Genomic DNA, 14,107 nt, shown 5'->3' on the forward strand with positions numbered 1-14,107 from the left:
GAGGCCGGCGCTGTTTTCAAACATGAATGTAGGTAACATTGAGAGAGATTACCAGATGTGTTTTAGCCAAGTTGAGCTTGATTGATGACTAGACATTCAGGAGGAGAAAAACAGTATATCCATGTGTTAGCTGCAAAGGAGGGTAGTTGAATGTGTGCGTAAGGGTAAGATTACTGAAAACAGAGCCACATGAGAGCCTCAGTGAGTAAATCTCTAAAGGAAGTCCTGAAGGAGCAAGACAGTTAGGAAGAAAACTGGAAGAGGGAGTTCAGGGAAGAGATTTCAGGAGCAAAGCTGCAGAGGAGTCGGATACCTCAACAGGTCAAGAGAACAAGGAAAAAAAATTCGAGATTTTGCCAAGTTCAAGATTTTTGCATCAGCAGTTCTGGTACAGTGGGTAAAACTTAGATTGAAAAGGAGAGGGACTTCAGTCTGAACAGGCTATGTTCAACGGACTTATGACAAAAGGAAGAAAAAAATCATAGCGGGGTAAGTAAGAACAGAAGTGAGCTCTTTTTTAAGAAGAGAAACTATGCAGTACAGGGAAAGATTCAGAGTAGTGTGAGAAGTTACGAATAAGGATAGGGGAGGAGAGCAGTGTAAGGGAGAGGAAGAGACAGCATGGGGTCAGAGGCAAGAGGAAGGATTAGAGGAGAATTTGTGTCAACGGTAGGAAAAGGAGAACAGTGCTGTAGGAAACGCCACGAGACAGAAGGGGATGTTGACACATTATTTTGTCTTTTTTCCTCTTGGAAGAAACTAAGTTCTCTGCAGAAAAAAGAAAGGAAGATGAGGGGTTTTGAGAAGTCAGAGGTGTTCAGGGAGCAGCCAAGAACGTGGGTTTCAGGCTCGACAAAAGCAAAAAGCTTGTTTAGTGAAGAACAGAGCAGAGCTGAACAAGAGACTCAAGCGTGTAACACAGCAGACAAGCCTGGTCACCAGAGCGCTACAACAGATGCTCTGCAGTTAAAGTGAGAACAAATGCGAGAAGTTTTGGCAAAGCAAATACATGACAGGAGAGACGGGCTAGAGATAGCAGAGCTTGGGAAGAACAAGCAAAAACCCCAGAAGGCAGAGACGCTGGTGGGCAGAGGGGACAGAAGGTCCTCCATGAGGTGAGTTGGGGTGAACGACACTGGGGCAGGGAGCTGCACTAGGGCAGAAGCAGTTTCTGGATTTGTGCTGGTGAAAGCTGTAGAAATGAGGATCACCAAGGGTAGAAGAAATAGAGCAGAAAAGAGCCAACCATTGAAGGAAAGAAGGTCTGACGCTGGCATGTAGAAAAGGGTGTGGAGAGAGCTGGAAAGGGAAGCAGACAGACAAGATTAGGGCTAGAGGGAGAAAAAAAACCACCAGAATTTGAAAAATGCCTAACTTGATAGGCTGGGCCCAAGATATGCATTTAGTGAAGACTTTCTACCAATTTCTCTATGCTCAGGCCCAGAGAATAGCCTAGCTTGGGAATACTATCAAAGCAGTCTCAGGACGACTTAATTTCTGAAACAATGAAAATAAAGAGGGGACGGGGGAGAAAGGGATCCTTACAGCACACCCAGGCTGCAGGAGATTTTAAGCCCAGTTTTTCTCCAGCACCTTTATGCTTGTCCCAGCCCTTCCTCTGCCAAGGTCACCCTGCAACATCTCACCGACACCTGGAGTCAAGAAAGATGGATACACAGAGGAGCCAGTAAGCAATTTACATCCATGTGCAAGGCTGAAATGCAACGGCAAAATTTGACAGACTCCAGCTCTGAGAGTATCTCAAGAGAGAAGAGTACAGCAATGCCACCCGGGCGTGATAAAGGTATACATGATTACGAGGGGAAAAAAGAGCCCAGTGCTTTGCCAGAGCCCTAACAAGCACTACCATCCACTGCTACAATGATCTTAAGTGCAATTAATTTCAGCAGTGTGCTGCCTGCCAGCTGACTCCACTGCTTACATTAACAACAGTGAAATCCCACTCTCAAAGGGAGACTAGTAACTGCAAAGAAAGCCCTAAATGCCAAAAGCAAAGACAGTTTGTGTACGTTACTTAAGACCACATCCTTACTCTTAGGAGGGATGTGGCCAAGGGGGCGGGGGGGGGTGGGGGGAACAGGACAGCAGGTGGCACCAGGTGGCAGCAGAACACCAGGGATGCTCCCCCGCCAGGTCAGCCTCTGCCTCCTACTTAATCTTCCTGACAACCTGGCAGACAACAGGGCCTGGCAAAGGCTCTGTGCTGTGCCATGCCACACACACTGTCATCGCTGCCCAGATTCATTTCCAGTCACAACCAGGGGAGAAGCTAAGGCACCAGCAGAGTGAGATAGGGCCCTCATTCATTTCAGTGGGACATGGAGGAACTCAGGTCTTATTACCACCCAAATCACAACAACTGTTTTTCTATCAATAATCCCCCCTTTCCTACACCATCCCCACCCTCCAAACCTTCAATCCAGATCAGGCAGAGAAGGGATTTGAATCCAAGGCTCCGCTTTCAAGCTGAACTTCATAATCATGGGACTAAAGGAGACAGGAAGCAGAGCTCTGGCAAGCTTTTCTAAAACCCCCGGGTAACTCTAGCCGGTTGTTCTCCAGTTTTGTTTGCTTTTCTTTAAAAAGCAGTTGGGACACTTCAAGCTACAATTAAGCCTTTATTCAACTACAAACAATTGCCTGGTCCCTACCCAAAGCAGCGCAGATGGACGCATCCCAGCTGTAATCCAGGCTCCTGCCTGCTCCAGATTCTCCGCCTGCAGCCCTGAAGAGAGGTGCCTGGACTCCTAGTCCACTGACCCCAATTTGCTCAAGATGGAAAGGAAGGACCCTGCTACAGGAGCTGAGCTATTATCCTTGGGCTGTTAATGTGGAGGACCCAAGGTGGTTCCTCACGGGGTGAGCTGCAAGGCACAGGCTGCCCTGCACAACAAAAGCCACTCAAAATGCCCAAGGAAATACTTCATCCCACAGGGAGAAAACAGCTGGGCTCCCTGTCACTTAGCCTCTGGCAGCAGTGCGACCTCTCTCCACACTGCTCCATGTTTGGATTTTAGCTCAATCTCAGGAAGGAAGCAGCAGTGGCTTCAAGGAAATCGTGCCTGCACTACTGAGGTCACATCCCAAGTCTCCAGGCTGGAGAAACACTGTTTAAACAGGTCTCCAGGCAAACGTTCATCTCTTCTTATGCATCAGAACTGTTAGCATTTTAATTTCCATCAATTTGTGGAGTCCTTGACAACTGCAGTTTTCTTTGAAAGACCGTCTTTGTGATTGCAGGGGAAAAAAAAAAAAAAAGCCTGAAATATGTGACCCAAATGCACCAGAAGGCTCAGAAATCAAAAGAGAAAGAGACCTGAAATGTGTCATTCCCTCCCCGCCCACTATCACCCTCAACTTTCTCAAGCCCGTCTCATGATTTTTGGAGTACCTGAACTGCAACATGCTCATAATAACCATCTGGATTTTTTTTTTTTAGAAGAATTTCAGCTAAACAGCAGCAGTACAACTGCAGACCAGATGCTGTTGCTATTACAAATATAACTTCTATTATTCTTTCGCACAGGGGGGCAATCTCCCTGAAGCCAGAAGATAGGCGACAGGATCAATGGGGGAACTATATCCCTTGGAAATGACACGTGGAGGCCAGGCAGGATACCTAAGGCATCTAAAATGGTATTAAAATAAACTCAGACTTGCCTTTTGGCACATAAATCCCACCTGCGAGAGACAGCCTGTAGAAACAATGTCTGAAAGAAAAAAAATACAGCCTTTCCTCCAAATGATCATACACCCTGTAACGATCTGCAACACCACTGGGTTTCACAGGCCTAAGATGGCCACACTTCCAGCTCTAGTTGCATCACCTCAGGCTTATTCTACACATCCTGCTGATCAAAAGTAGATTCCAGGCCAAAACCTGTGTAGTATCATTAGCATACAAAATTTCTAGGAGAACCTCTTTTCTCCAAGGGCAATTTCTTCTGTAGGAAGAAAATGAACATTTCGTAGCTAGCTGCACAAACACGTACATGCAAAGCTACTAATGAATTTAGAAGAGGTCAGAAAGGACAACAGAACATCAAGATTTCTTCTCTTGATTCACCCAACAAACCAGTCACCCAAACCAAACCCAATTTTCCTGGCAGCGTTCTCACAACCAGATGTACCGACAAGGAAAGGGAGATGCTGTGCTGGTATCTGAAATGCTGAAGCAAAGTCAAATGGCTCAAAATGAAGCAGGGAACATGCATTTCTGTTGAATGTTTCTCTCTGCTGGCTGTGGAAACCCAGCTCCTCTCTAAAACTTGCAATAATCGCATCATTATTGAATTAAATATACAACTCCATCTTCTGTAGGAAGAATGCTCAAAAACATAGCTACAATCATCCAGTCAGGATTTCTACCATCAAGCTACAAGAAGACAGCTGATCACAAGATGAGGGGAAAACTGACAACTGTTACTAAGTTAAGAGCTCATTTTTAATGACATGTTCAACTCAAAGTCTTTTGCTTTTTGATGCACATGATTGATTGGTCCAATGGCCAAACCTGTCAGTTCATGCAGAAATGCTGGGTTTGACAACAACTTTCCTGGACGTATGTCACGACAACAGCCTAGATGTTCGCTTTTTCTGTGACACTGCGAAGAGTAGCTCCTCAGCTTCACATTGTTACTGATTCTATTCCCAATGCACGTAAGCAATTAACTTGGAAACCTTCAACTCCTGAGGCTTTTTCTGTGGTTGATAGTCCATCGCTCCCTTCCAATACCAAGCAACACCTAACTTGTCCTTTAACAATTCCTTCCCTCCTGCCCCCCTCCCCCAAAACTCTGGTTTTAAGAAGATTACATTAGACCCTCTGGTATTTCATTTCTAGGCATCTGGATCCTTCAAAAAAGTTTTGCACTTTAGCAATGGAAAATCATGTCAAGGAACTATCTTGCACAGTAACCTGCTTTCATTAATAAACTCATCTCAAGCTATGCAGGCAAGACAGCAAATTCAGATGAGCTTAATTGCTACTATCTCTGCTCTCTAAGATGAGTTTAATCATTTCTAAAAATAGTATTGTCCATGATGCCCTCTGAAAAGAGGCACAGACTCTTGGAAAGGAAATCCCCAGACAATCAATAAAGGGAAAGAGAAGGCAATTTGATATATATAGAAAGTCCCCTGCTTATCTACCAGTAAGAGCTGCAAAATTTCACACCCACTGTCCCTTCCCCACTGCCAGCTTCCACCAGGACATGGTATGAAGACAGCCACATGACAAGCTCAACACTAAAAGCATCCTAAAGAATTTACACTCATTTGCTGCAATTCACACAAACTTTTTATGCTAAGAACAGAGACTTGGATTTATTACCTTAAATAACTGAGTGTATTAAAACTCATTAAGGTTCAAATTCCTGCCTCTAAGAGGTTTAGTACAGAAAATGAAATACATCAGACTTACTATATCTAAACACAAAGAAAAATCTCAGAAGGCAACAGGATTTTTATCTTCTTTGCTTGAATATGAGGTAGTCACTTTTTTCCTGTCTGTGCATCACTGACATGAACAGATGAAATTCCCTGCCTGCTGAAATCGGCAGCAGATCTATCCATAACTTCAACTGAAGCCAGATTTCCCCCAGCACTGCTTATTCATTTCAACACATGCACGGCAACGCAAAGCTAGAACGCAGGGCTGCAATACAATAGCTCTGGATACCAGTAGTAATGAAAAACAGGCAAAGCGGAAAGCTATTTCTTTGAAAAAAGTCCAATTCACTCAAGGAGGCATCTTGCTTCCCATATTCTGTTGCTCCAGTAACAACCCTTTGCTCTACAAACGGGTGGTGGTGGGGGGAATGACACAATTATCTGCAATACAAGAGCACTGGAATCCTGCATGCCGGGTTCTACGCACTCCAAGGAACTCCAACAGATAAAGGAGGTGCCAGTTCAAGCTTTGCTCTTGCCTGCTTCATCATGAGTAAAACATGCTGAAAATTTGACTTCTGCTTTTTAGGAGGATCAGACCTACTGAACCTTTTCTGACAAGTTGAAGTCACTTCCTCTCATATTTCGATAAAAGAATGCAAGCCCACAGATTGCACCATTTATATCACACTTCTGCAAATTCCTCTAGTAAAAATAGCTATTGAAAAAGAAAAGACACAATGGAAGACCAGTGAGAGAAGGTTTTATATTTCATTAAGTTTGTGCTATATAAAACAAAACTGCTAGTCCAATTTAAAGGATGAAAACATTTTTGCTTCCTCTTTCACCTCATTTAGTGACAGCAATGAAAGCTTTGCACACTGTTTTCTAATCAGGCAGTTAGGTCTGCACAGAACCTCTGTGCTGAACAGTAGTTTTATCCCATTAAAATAACCTTCTTTTACCCTCCTCACTGCACAAAGCTGGCTCTGTCTAGGATCGTCTTATCCAACATCCAAAGGCACTTGGCTACCCCTTTTTTGATGGAGAAGCAGAGAACAGGCAATAGGAAGGTATCCGTCTGCCCTCTGGCATGCTAGGAGGGTTGACGCTCCCAGACTCCAGGAAAGGAAAGGCAGAGAGCAGAGGCAGCAGACAGAATATATTAACTTTTAAAAATCAGAGAAAGGGGAAAGAGCAAAGAACAGAGTAGGTAAGAAATCATCTCGTGTCAGCCCAAGAAAGTGCAAAGGACAGGAGGGAGGAATATGAGTCATTTGCATGCTGGCACATATCACCCCTGGCATCAGCTCCCTCTGTCTCTGCACTCAGCGTGTGCTGGCTGCGTGCCGGTACTGTGGCATTCCCTTCAGCAGCTGCCTGCAATATGTCTCCAGGCCTCCCTATAATGAGCACAATACCTTGGATGCTAGAAACTACCAGGAATGGTCAGTGATGCAAGTTAGCCACGGGCAAGAGTAAGGAGGACAATTACCAATTCTTCAGGCGAAAGCACTGCTCATTCAACTCCCTTTCTGATCATTTCTTTGTCTTAAAGTACCGCAGGGGCTTCCAAGCATGCCCAGCTCTTCAGTAAGTTCGTTTTCAAATGTCAATCTCGCACTCCTAGTGCAACTCCATTAAAATATTGCTTCCCGCACCAAATCTGATCCCTCACATCTACCTCAAGCAGAAAAGCCAAAGTTCCCCTCCAGCACGGTTCTTCATTCTACCAACCAGCTGTGTTACAAAAGAAAGTATCTGCTCTTTTCAGGGTTGGCACCCTGACACTCAGAAGATCACGACACTATATAACAACACAGAGACAACATCAGTGCTTAATGTTTAAGGAAAAGATCAATTTTGCCCAGGTCAAATCTCCAAAAGACATTGCCTCCCCAAAACTTCCACTTGGTATTCTTACCAAACACTGCAGAAATCCATCTAAAAGATCACAACTGCTGGGCTGGTGCACAAAAATGAAGCTGTCACAACAGGTGGGCTAACATCACCAGAACGATCACAGCAAAGCCACTGTAGCAACAACCTTGTCTAAGGAACCGCTTTCAGCCTAAACAGAGGAGCATTTGACACTGCCCTACAATATGGTGTGATCTGGTGAAGTTACAGGGAAAGTCTGGGACTTCCTCTTAGGTCCCCTTGGGGATTTCTCACATAGCCTCAAATACCTATGAGTCTCCAACCACAGCCCCTTCCCTTACTGTAGGACCTCAAACAAGAAGATAATCATGCACCCTTGCTGAATTCCCTCTGTACGTGCCCTTTAATTACAACTGCCACTACAATGATGCATTGAAGGTTCAAGACCCCCAGAAAATAGGGACTTCACAGCTTAAACAAGCACTTCTCCTTTGAAATCAAGGGACTTTCTTGTCCCATAGGCAGCTGAATCCAAACACGAAAGCCCAAAGTACATCAATAACACACATTCGGATCTCAACATCCTTTTCATGTCCTGAGTTAGAGGCAACAAGGCCATTAAAGGAGCAGCAGCATGGAAGCTGGAGCAGGAGAAAGTAAAGGATATAGAGGACCCTCAGTATTGGGTTAGCCCAGAGATGATAAACCTCTGATATCTGATAATAAAATTATTTTATAAGGGCACTGTATCACATGAGCACTAGTACCAACCCAAATCTCACAGTAACTGAGCTGGCATCATTACCAAAATTCACCAGCACTTGGCTGAGAGACTGTCAGGTCAACCAGGTCTACAACTTTTACATGATGGAATAGGTAATAACTGCCACTGATCTGAACTCTGTCCCCCTCCCTGAACAGTCTTAGCATGGTGTTATTTCCATTTCCTGCATGACCCCACTGACAAAATGGGAAGAGGCAGCAAACAGAGAGCCCATGGCACATTCCTCCACGTATGGAGGGATTTTTTTGCTGCAAGCAAGATGAGACTTCTCTTTGTTCAGACCCCTTCTCTTTATATCCACACTTACTTGCTGGGTTTGCATATACATCCTTGGCCAAATCATCAGTTCTCTGGAGAAGTTGTGCAGAGAACAGTGGGCACTGGTAGCTTTCCTTTCCTAGGGCGGTTGCCTCTGTCAGTTGTTTGCAAAGGGTGGGTTTAGAAACAGACTGCTCCATTTAGGGAGACGGATACTTGTTCAACTCCAGCTCCCCAGCAGCCTGCGACGCTTTCCCCAAGTACCTTCACTGAAGTGTTCTCAAAACTGGGTGCAGATACCTCCTAAATGAGATACTAAACAAGACAGTGGTTTCTCTATTTCACATTAAGCAGTTATACCAACATCTACCTGGTTCTGTCACGCTGTGCTCTGGTAGAGCAGAGTACTACATGGCAGCCATGCTCCAGTGATGAAGTTTACTCAGAGAGATTACTTTAAAAGATTAAAACGATTATTCTGTATCCAGGCTGTACAGCTTAAATAGAGGCAATTGAATAGACTTATGTTGGATCGCCACAAGGCACTCATCGAGTTTAAGAAAGCTGGCTACTTTAACAAGTTTCTAGAACAAAACAAAACAAATTCTTACGGTTTCAAAAGAAACAATACAAACTGTATCCCTTGCTCAGGCCAGCTCTCATTTTCAAGAGAAAACATCAGAGAAAGACTAGCAAAGGTCTAAGCAATTGGAATTGATTTTAAAATGCAGAAATGCCTTGAGGACCCTTACCATAAAGCTGTCACTCACAAGCAAGTACCATGTCTAAGCAAGTTCTGCTAGAATGAACAATTCCACAATTTCATTTTGCAATAGAGAACTGGACAGGTTGAAAAAGGAGTGACAACTCCACTTTCTGGTAAATACTTTTTGAGCCATGCAATAGAAGAATGCTAAGCTCTAAAGAACATACTGCTATGAATGTGGGCTTAAGTTCAGATGTAAGACTTTGCCCCCAAGCAGATAAGTTGTGAGCCGTTTCTACTTGTGTCTCTGCTGCCAGGACGGGATCCTCCAAAGAGGGGTGGAGCTCACAGCAGTTAACAGATAGTTAACTATCACTGCAAAAATCACCAGAAGTGGCTTCTTGCTAAGTCTCAGAAAGAGATGCCCAACATATGGCCTGTACTTTGCTATCAAAACAGTCCCATCGAGCTCATTCCTAGCTAACCTCTTCCTCAAGAACTAGAAAAGTCTCAATTCTTATCACCATCCTTTCCAAGAATGCTGTGCCAGTCCTTCATAGGGCAACCAAATCTGCACCCTTGCAAGAGAAAATGCAACATTTTTTTTCCACAGAAAAGCAAATACTGGCAAAAGCAAATCTCTATTGTGCACGTCCAGTACAGCTGACCTTCATGGGGTTTGAAGTGCATGAGATCAGCTGTATCAAACATGTTGAGCAAACACTCCACCTAGAAGATACGTGATACAATCCACGAGGGAAGGAGGATTGGTTCTAAATCAGAGGCTAAAAGGAATAAGGCACCTAGAAATAAACAAAACACAAAAAGGAAGCCTCTAAAGCCAGTAACTTAATATGCTTTGAAACAGAATATACAGACATGCAACTCTCCTCTCTAGAGATATGCCCTGGGCAGGATTCTCACTGTTGAACAAGAAGGTTGAGAGATGTCCTGAAATGAGAAAGAGCAGCAAAGTTGAAACAAAAAGCAACAACAAAGTCATTGCCACTGTTAGGAACAGGAACCATCTGTTTAGTTTTGTTTTTGCTATGTCCCATTAATGTTGTTATCTCCCTCAGGAACGGCAAGACACTTCTTTTAAATATGCAATACACACATCACTCAGGTCTGCAGAAAGATGCTGCAAAACAAATCCCACGCAAAACTATTAACTAATTCCTATGATTTGATCACAATCCCTAGTGAAGCACAGCTCCCTGGGGAAGGGGAAGGTGTTCCTCTAGCTCAGAAGCAAACCCAAGAGCAGAAATGGAGGCTCCTTGCCAAAACATCAATCGAGGGAAGGTTGAGCATAAATACACAGGCAAGAGCTACCTTTTAGGGAACTGTGTTGAAAATAACTCACATGCAGGTTAGCCAAGGAATCTCGACAGACCCTAAACCTCCATGTGTGTCACATCTCCCATGGCAGCAATAAGACTGACCAAACCCCAAACCAGAAATAAATGAAGCAAAGCTGGAGAGAAACAGATTCAGGTAAGATTTATTTATTTATTTATTTATTTGGGGGGGGGGGGGGGAATGTTGCTCCATAGAGAACTCCAAGAACTTATTTTTTAGGTTTAAAGAGAAGGACTTCCCTGGCACTGGCGGAGGTTTTCTAGCAGGAAAAGAGGCTCATCTCCAAAGGAATTCAACCACTGAATGTGTTTCAGTTTCATTTTGAACTCATGCTCCCAGTTAGTCGAGCTAGTTTTCCTGCACAGGCAAATAATCACACTCCTCCCTGGGGTATAATCATAGCCCAGTACAGTAGCAACTAGCACCAGCACTGTTTCCTTTCTCAAAGGCTCTGAAGCTCACTGAAATTCATTATCTCTGATGAAAAGTACACCTTTTTTTCTTGGGCTTGGCTCTGCACCTTGAGGTGCCAGATGAGGTTATATTTGTTGTGAAGACTTAGCAGCAGCGCAGAGAGCAAGACAGAAACCAAATAACATGCACTCTAAAGTAGGCCTGAACAGGCATTTACTATTTATAAGCTAATCATCTGATCCCTCCTAAGGGAAATCCTATCCTTTCAAACTGTTGAGAGAGTACGTAACCGTACAGTCTCCGTAGGATTGCTAGGAAGGAACAGAAGGGAATCAATTATACCCAGAGTCGGGCGCATTCAAAGAGCACGGATAGAATTCCTGCTTGCTTGGTAACAGCACAGGCATCTTCCTGAAGAGCGAGCCAGGGATTATGAACAAGGATTAATTTGTTATGCCCATTTACTAAAAGCAAAGTAATTTCTTTAATAGCTCTTTTCCATTCATCACCATCTAGAAAGGACTCCAATCTAGTTCTACAAATGTTGACATTTTCCTGCAAAAAGAGATATACAAAAGTCTCATAAGAGATGGTATCAAAAGCCAGAATCACTTCAACAAACAGAAAATGATTACTGAATCAACCTATGTTGGAGGGTGGGCAAGCACGGATGGAGGAGAAAGGTATGAATTTTCATAATTACTTAGCAGTTATTAATTTCTTGGGACACATTCATATCCTGGGAAATTGAGCATGATCTCTAAGTATACAGCACTAGTAGTTTTCTCCTATTCAGCTCTCCCCCGCATAAAAATAATTCTAGGTTAGCTTATGCTTCCTTATTTTCTTGCAAGACAATGCTCAGTAATTTTCAGTGCAACTAGATACACTCTTTCAATCCAGCTACACACACACTTGAGAAAATTCTCATTTATCTCTAGCCTCTTTTCTTCACTTACCAGACTATTACTGAGAACACCACTCTCCTTCAGATGTCAGCAGCATCTAAAGACGAGCTGGGGATACAGAATAGAAGCGCAAATAGCTCCATCTTAAAAAGTGGAAAGAAGTCCAACTTGCAGTGGTAAATGGGGAATCCTCATGCATAACGTGGACAAGAGCCATCCAGGTCTGGTACCCACCTTCACGCAAGCAAAGCTCAGCAAGATGCAGGCCACCAGGAAGGGAAAAATCACTGCACACACCATCCCATTCACTTCTACCAGAGCTGGGACAAGGGCTACTTTGAAAAGCCCCACATGAACAAAAAACAAAAGCAAGCCAGTGAATATCTTGGCAGATGGGACAACAATAAAAGCTGGCACAGCAGCATCCTCCAAAGCCTCCATATCGTAGTAAGATCTGGTCCTAATGTTTCCCTTGAATTTGGGAGCCTTTTTTTTTTTCCTCCCTCTAAGATTGCTGAAGAAAGATTGGACAGTTAGCTAAGCAAGCCTCAGCAGGACAGAAGGATTGGAAGGACATTGTCACGTAACAGCAATGACACAACTGAGGAAATTTCCCTGTTTAGGCTATTGGAAAAAATCAAATAACTTTTACTGTCAGTGTAGTCACATTTCTGTGTTCTTGCAGCAAAGGAAAGGGGAAACCAGATGTTCCTAGAAACTAATAACTATAAGCAGAAATTTAAAATTAAAAATATATATATATTTTTCCCCCCAGTCTTCACCTTAGCTTGTTTACTTAGATAGCCTTCTTCCAATGAACACCGTGAAAGACATTATGACCACCTAGCAACCTCCTGAGCAGAGCAGACCATGGGACTTCCCCAGCTACCAGCGTGGGTGCAATACTTGGCATTGCTGCGTGCATATGCGCAAGCGTGCGTACACATGTATATACACAGCACATATTTTTTTTCCTGAATAGCCTGTGTTCTCTATTAAGGCCTTATATCAGCCACACCAAAAATACAGATTGTTTGAGCTAAAACTAACCAAATTATCCAAGCCACTGTATCATACCACCATCTCTTATTTTCCACTTCTCTAATCTTTGAATTAGCATATATATGAGACAACTTTTTCTCACCTTTAACTCAATTAACCTGACCCTCATAAATTGTCTCTGAGCATCCACTGGCCTTCACAAAACACATACACACCAAACCTGGGCATAGTATTGCAGGAACATTTGCACCAGTGCACGAGCAGAGGTAACATATCCTCTCTTCCTTCTCCACAGTCACAGTTGGATATCTAAAGATCACATTATCGTGCCTGGCTACAGTCCTGCTCTCAGTGCTCATGTTCAACACATTCTGGAAACAAATCGAGTCCCATGCAAAAGTCACTGCTTCCTAGGACAGACCTTACTCCTCCCTTGCTTCTCTATTCTTATAACGGACTATATTTTCCTGAATAGTCTGCGTTCTCTATGACTAGATGCAAGGCCTCATATCAGCCACACCAAAAACACAGATTGTTTGAGCCAAACTAACCAAACTATCCAAACGACTGTATCGTATCTCCATCTCTTATCTTCCACTCTACTCCGAGTTGCTTGCTTGCTTTATCAGTTTTAACCATATACTTTTTTCAGGTCATTGACAAAAACAGAGTAACAGTATCAAAACCTGATCCTTATTAGTCCATTAACAAAATATCCCCAATAGCAGTCCTCCATTTTTAGTACTACCAATTTAGCATACTTTAGTATGGGCTATTTTGAGCTCATACCCTTTCAGCTCATTCAGCATGAAAACACAAAGGCACCATGCCAAGTACCTTATAGAAATATATACGTATATATATATATATATGCACTGTAAATGTATATTTTATATAAATGACAACCTGCAACAACACTGCCTCCAAACCAAGTCACCAAATTTTAATCATAAGCAGTTTCAACCATCCGCTTGCTTTGGAAAATTCAGAGAAAGCTTCTCCAGCAACCAGAGGCTTCTAACCAACAAGGAAGAGACACACTTCCGTCAAGAACAGCAACCCCGGATCAGCAAGCTCAGGTGGGGGCACAGACCAAATCCCACCAAGAAGGATGCACCATGAGATACATTGCTATCAAAATAACTAACTCCAAGCCATTACCCTGGTACATACAGCTCGAGGAGTTCCCACCAGCAAGGTGCTTCCAGGAGGGATCTCTACACAAATTGCTTCACTGCCTTTAAAGCTATTTCCCAACAAGGGCCATAGGAGAAGTGTATCAGAAATGGAAGAATGGCAGCAGAGACATCTCCCTCCTACGGCAGCATACGTATACAGACAGCAAAGCCCAAACATCCTCTGCTCTCTGAGCATGTCTTC

General features: G+C 43.4%; 1 protein-coding gene across 1 annotated transcript in view; it reads right to left on the minus strand.

Annotated features, from left to right (window-relative positions):
* Positions 1-14,107, minus strand: part of MTMR4 (myotubularin related protein 4) — a 61,710-nt gene that overhangs the window by 46,880 nt on the left and 723 nt on the right. The window lies entirely within an intron of this gene.

This window comes from Apteryx mantelli, chromosome 22, assembly GCF_036417845.1.
Source record: "Apteryx mantelli isolate bAptMan1 chromosome 22, bAptMan1.hap1, whole genome shotgun sequence".
Classification (NCBI taxonomy): Eukaryota; Metazoa; Chordata; class Aves; order Apterygiformes; family Apterygidae; genus Apteryx; species Apteryx mantelli.